We start from the raw sequence: 7,009 nt of genomic DNA on the forward strand, positions 1-7,009 counted from the left end.
TTACATTAATTCGCAGTTGCTTTGTATTGTTTTGTTTGGGTTTTGTTTCTTTTTCCCAGTGCCAGGTCTTCGTTTCTTCAAGTTGGATGGCAGGTAGAGTTCAACCAGTTTGTGACTGTTGTAGTGAATGAAGTTCAAACTGTCTTTCTGATGCTGTGTTGTCATTTCCATTCTTGCATTTTTGTTTTCATGTAAAAAAAAAAGAGAGAAAAAGAGAGAAAGAAATCAGGACTAAGCCTTTTGCTTCAGTTTCATTTATAAAGGGTTGTTTTCTGATCTCACCTGTCAAATAGCTCTAATATAATTCATATGAATCGAGATAAAGAGGTGAAATGAGGGGCTTTGACATTCAAATTATGTGATGTCATTTATCTTTCTTAGGAATTTTGATGAATGCATCTCAAAATGTACAGGCAGATTGGAGAGGTGGCAATTAAAGATCTAAAGAGGAGATTTCCCAAACAACAAAACAGTATTTAATTTTCTTAGTGAAAGGACTAGAAACAAAGTGCACTGTGGCAATCCTCAAGCACCACGATATGTGAACTGCTCAAAGTAGAAAATACTCGAAGTTTGGTTAACTTGGGCAATAGTACAGGTATGGCTTTTTGGGCAAAACTACTATTTAAGCAGTTTCTCCAGTGTATCAGACACAAGTATGTTGTTCTTTCTTGGCATATATGTCTCTTTATTTCATCGTGTTTTTTTTTCCTCAGACACACAAGTAGTAATGGTTAGCATTGGAAATACATATCACTATTCTTGGAATATTTATGGTCAGTCTACTGTAGGTAGAATATTCTTAGATAGCATTGTCAATAGATCTTATTCTGTATGCCTTTTATTATTGATTATTTTATTTTCATTTATTTTTTTTCATATTTTGATGGAGAAGAGGTTGGGCTATGAAAAATGATGAAAATTTATCAAAACACTAAAAGACCCCCTTTTTTTGACTTTTGAAAGCCTTTGTCCTAGCTCTCAAAATACATTTTTACAAATTGATTGATTGGTATCTTTATTTTTATTTGGGTTTAGGATTTCTGAACTATTTTGTCTTAAATTGTAATTTTAAATGAGCTGTTTAGATACTTAGAATCTTTTTTTTTTTTTTTTAAGGATTTTCAAGATGACTTAGGAATTTCCCTTCTTGGAAAAGGCTTTCCCTATGATAAAAACTATACGCTAGGTAAAATTGTATGTCATTTAAAAAACATACGTCTTTTTAAAGTATGTGTCCAGATTCTGAATCGGGCTTTGGATCAAACTTTAAGCCAGGACCAGCTCATGCATTCTCATTCTCGTTTTTCTCAATCTTTCTCTCTTCATCTCTCATCCATGTATTCATATTGTTGTTTGGGATAGAAGACTCTTAAAGAGCCAGCCCACCTCAGAAGATTGTGGATTCAGAGACACTACACTGAGTACATGAAAAAAGGATGGAGCTCTCATGGTTAATATGTTAACTCTATAGTTCAAAGGGAAAGAGGGTGCCCGTTCTTTCTACATGACATATTGAGATGTTCTTTTAGAAAAATCAACTTTTAAGATAATGATGTTTTCTTCTAAACTGTTCTCTTTTAGTAAAGGTAGATTTTAGAAAACAAGCATGGGGATTTTTTTTTCTAAGGTAATATTAATGAGAAGAAGAGAAAAAGTGATTATCTTTAACAGCTCTTTGTTGAAGCCTGTGGTAGCACATTATGTTAATGATTGCACATGTGCACATAATCTATGATGATCCAATGCAAATACAGCTCCAAAAATATTAAATGTATAGATTTTTAAATGCCTGAGGGTATACATTTTTCTTAATTAATTGAAGAGTATCAATACAGCTACTAAAGTAATGATTAGCCTCCTGCTATGTGGCTGCAAAACATCAAAGGTGACCTGTCTTAAGACCTCTGAACTGCCTGCCTGTTTAGTTCGTGAGCATGAACATAATTCTAGAGGGGGAAGATCGAACATCCCGTGGTGGTAAAGAAGCTGACAGCCAGCTTCTGCGCTGTATGCCAGTTTTTTGCCTAAAGTTTATTTTGAGCCCACACCTTTCTTATCTTTGGGTTGAGAACCATGGCAAAAAAAAAAATAAAAGCAAGGCATCTTTTGTGATCAAGTAAGTGAAAGCTTGCTGACTGTCCTAGATCACAGGAGAAAACGGAGGAATGAAATCAAATCCAAATATGAGACTAAAGATGCTAACCAAAGGTAGGTACTAAGTGGAATTCTATCAGCAGGCCACTATAAATGAGAGGAGGATAGAGAAACATGTACCAGGACTTTGAAGGGCTGTGTTATTTTCCCAAAGAAAGACTTGGCCAAGGGCGGAAGCCATGGCTTCATTGGAGAGCACTTCCTGTGGGTTTCCATTAGCATTTCACCAACAGTGGACACACATGTTCCTGCTAACCATCAGTGATTTAGAAAGCATCCACAGTTATCTGCAGTAATTAGGACCTCTGGAAGATGCTAGGGTTGAAGTGTGTCAAGTCAGGGATGAAGAAAATGTGAAATTCAAATTGGTCCACACATGGAAACTGGATAATGTATCCTAACGTGATGTTCTCTTGAAGGGAAAAAGTAGAGCTAGAAACTTCACTCCATCCTACAGCAGAGAAAAGCAAGAGTAATTTTTACACAGAAATAACATTTAGATTTCATCAGAGAAAATGGTTCTTCAAGACCCATGAGTCCCAAAACTGGATCCTAATTTTTACTCCTGGATTTTTTGTTCATTATATGATCTGCAGCAAATCACTTTTTTCTTTTCGTGCCTCAGGTTCCTCACCTGTAAAATGGAAAAAATATATTAATAATAATAATATTAATAATAATAATGGTAATGTAGTACTTGTTTGTAAAGCACTTTGAGATCCTTGATTGAAAGGCACCATGAGAGTGCCAAGTATTATTATATGGCCAAGGGGCTTATTTAAACTCTCAGTTCCCAAGGGCCAGGAAAGATTGGGGTCGTTTTTTTAAAGATGAGCTGTAAATATCATAATCAGGCAGCCTATTGTGTTGACTATGAAGAGGCAAAACTATTACAAGGCTGATAAAACCATAGTTTCTTAATGGCTACCAACAAGGCAAATATCACAATAAGAAATGCCAAATTCTTTACGGTGACAACGTGAATAATTGGGGAGGGGGGGTTAGGGATGGGAAGCATCTCAATAATGCCAATGTAAAATTCACTTACAGCAATATTCACCAGCAGAAAATGTCTTTCATACGGAATGATTTCATGTTGCTAAGAAAAAATTCAATTTGTAGTCCTGATTTGAATATTAGAATGTTGGCTATAATAGTTCTGTTCTTACAACACATGGAATTTTTTTTGTTTTATTTAATTTTGTTTTCATAGTGCATGTTCATTTCTACTCACAAACATGTTCTTGGTGTATTTCTTATGCAAACAATCTTCAGGCAGCAAAGATGTCTGTTACATCTAAACTTGAATAATAAAGTTTTACCACCAGTTATACATGATGGTGTTGGTATGGTTTATATGGATTCACTTTCATCCATGTAGCAATAGGAAATTCAGACTGTTGTAACATATAGACAGGCTCTGATGAGTTGAGATGGTGAATTCAAGTCACCATTTAAAAAAAAATGATAAGTGAAAAAACCTGGATTCTCTCAACTTGTTTTGTTCTGCTTTGCTTTTTTTTTTTCTTTTAACCAATCAATCTCTTATTGATAGATTTTGTGTAAAAAAATTATACAAGTTTCTTTAGGAAGATTAACAATAAAAATCATGTTTATTTCAAAAACATTTATTGAGTATCACGTATTGAGTGTTGAGTACTGGATAATGATAATGTTATGATATGTAAAAAATCCTGCTTTTGAAGTCTAACTTTGAATACAATTTAGTATACCCATGAATATGATATAAAGATCCTGATAAATCATCTCAAGAAATTTATATTAATGTATGAAGATGCTTAAGATGAAATTAATCAGAGATTTCCTGAAGGTGGATTTTGAAAGAGGCAAGAGGCAGAAGAAAACCAGGTAGGCAAAAAAGACTCACCCAAATGTTTATGACCAGGAGGAAAAAAGCAAAAAGGACAGCATGTGAAGTATATAAAAAACTCCTTTCTTCAGAAGATTTGTTTTGAAAATTTCAAGTTAATTACTGTCTACCCTCCTAGCACAAATCTTCACTTCTCATTTTTTGTGAATCCAAATTAACAAGTCCTTTATTATTTTTTTTTTCTAGCTCTCTCTTTTCTCCCCTGTTTTGAAAACAGCAGAATAAAGGGTCTGATCATAATGGTAATAAACTTGTTTCACAGCTGGAGGCAACATTCTCTAGATAAGTGTAGTAAAAACACTTAATATGATTTCTTTTCCTTATATAGAATTTGATGCTTCTCTGGGGAGAACTTTGCAGATAAAGTTAAACACACTCTGTTCTCACCCAGGACTGTCAGAATCCCACTCAAGCATAACTATGTGCCCATCAGCTCTTTACCCTTGTTTGAGGGGAGAGAAGAAGAGCCCCTCAGCGTGGACATCCCTCCCTTCCCTTTTGGTCTTCCATCTCTCAGACGCTGGGGCTGGCCGCGTCAGAAACACAGTGCACAAAAGGAGCAGTTAAATGGCCTGTGAGGCGGAAACCAGCTGGAAGAAACTTCAGGAACCACAGGGCTATATGTGATGTGTGTGCTAAGGCGTTTGGTCATGTCTAACTCTTTACAATCCTATGGAGTCGGACATGACTTAGCGACTAAATATATTGTTGTTTAGTCCTTAAGTCATGTCCGACTCTTGCAACCCCATGGAGTGTAACCGCCAGGCTCCTCTGTGGGATTTTCCAGGCAATAAAATTAGAGTGGATTACCATTTCCTTCTCCAAGAGATCTTCCTGACCCAGGGATCAAATCCACACCTCTTCCATTGGCAGGCAGATTCTTTACTCAGCCACCTAAGGTAGCCGTTTCTCAGCTCTACAAATATTGCCAAGCTGACTTGCTTTCCCAGATTTGAAGTTTTCAAGAAAAACTGGACAAAGCAAATTTTCTATGAAATCTAATTTTGAATGTCAGTGACAGACTTTTTTTTTTAAATACTGCAAGCCAAACAAAACACTTGTTCAGAATAAATTCCACCCCTAGACAGGCAGAGTGCGTGTGACCCCTGGAGCACGAACAATAGTGAACTCTGGTAACTGGCAGGGAAGAAATTGGGCAAAGGGCTGAGGTTAGCTGTGGTTCCTCTGGGTTTTGTCTCGGGTCCCGGTGCATCCCTGCCAGGAAACCCGAAAGCACTGTGGCAGCAGCACCTGCCTGACTCTCCCACAGCCAAATTTGCTTTAGATGAAAAACATTTGCCCGGGGAGAAAAAAGCCCTGTTTTTTTTTTTTTTTTTTTTATCATACTGCTAATTACTTTGTACTTCTGTTCTCCATCTTTGTAACCCCAACTACAATTTTTCTTTTTTTAAAAAAACACACTAGTAGAAACAAATCTCCAAAACTATTTGAAGTTGCTAAAGTTAACATCCAGTAATGCCCAAGATGTCCTTATTTCCCTCTCCAGGTCAGATTTTAGAGTAAAAATAACAGGGCTAGCAAAGGAAAGAAAACAGTATGTGGGAAGGGAGGGGCTTTTTCATGATATAAAGAGTTGATCGTTTTAATGAATAAAGAATTTCTTCAAGTAAAAATAAGTGATTTGTATATGTGATCTTATTGTTAGGTTTATAATACTGTTCTCCAATATATTCAGGATATCACATCTGAAATTCATTTTTCATAAATATTGCGGTACAGTTGACCCTTGAACAACATGCATTCGAGCTGCACAGGTCCTCTTATATGTGGGTTTTTTTGTTTTTAATAGTAAATATCCAAAGTACTATATGATCCATGGTTGGTTGAATATACATAGGAAGAACCTCAGATATAAAGGGATCACAGATATATTGGACCAGCTATAAATTACCTGTGTATTTTCAACTGCATGGAGGGTCAGCACCCCTAAAACCCAGCTGTTCAAGGGTCAATTGTATTTACATAAAACATTTTGTGTGAGGTAACAACCCATTCAGCCAACACCCTGTTCAATAATTAATAAATATCATTAACTTTTTTCTTCAGGTAAGGAATAGAGACCAGGAGAGCAAGGGTTCTTAGAAAGTATAATTGAAATTCTTTATATTTCCATAAATAGAAGGTGCATTTCCAAGTTAAAATTGCATAAGCACTAAAGCATAAGTAGTTTTCCAGGAGTATTCATCCATTGAGTATGAACTCAAAAACCAAGAATAAATAACAGACATTTTCCCAGAACATGCACTGTCTCTTACGTGATAAAAGCAATATTTGCCCCCCGTCATCTTGTTTATGTACCAGTCAGCTCTTCATATTTTGGGGGGGAGGCGTGCCACATAGCATGTAGGACCTTAGTTCCCTCACCAGTGAGGGACTGAACCTGTGCCCCCTGCAGTACAGGTGTGGCATCTTAACCACTGGACCTCCAGGGAAGTCCCCATCAGTCAGTTTTTAGAGTTGGTGTAAACTTTAAGCTTGAACCGGAGGCAGGGAGAAGGAATGGTTTCTGGATAATTCAAATGCATTACATTTTTTGTGCATGTTGTTTCTATTATTATCATGTGAGCTTCACCTCGGATCATCAGGCATTAGATACCAGAGGCTGGGGACCCCTACTCTAGAGAAAAAAGTAATGCAGATTAAAGAGAGATGAGTGAATGGATGTCATAGAGTTGGTGTATTTTTTTTTTCAGAACTTTTATTTCCTTAGATATTTTCTTTCTACACAGTGTATATTACCCAATGAATGAACTGACGTATCCTAAAAAGCATACATACACAAGTGAGTTTACAAAGCTCAATTCAATATCCTTATGATGGTTTGTTTTCTATAATTTTATCTTTTATAATTGCCTTATTTTTTTTCTCTAATGAAGATATCATTGTCATTGTTTTGTTGTTTGCTGGTGATGACATGCAGTATAAACCCAGGTTTCATTC

This window comes from Bison bison, unplaced genomic scaffold (genome assembly GCF_000754665.1).
Source record: "Bison bison bison isolate TAMUID 2011002044 unplaced genomic scaffold, Bison_UMD1.0 scf7180017864491, whole genome shotgun sequence".
NCBI lineage: Eukaryota > Metazoa > Chordata > Mammalia > Artiodactyla > Bovidae > Bison > Bison bison.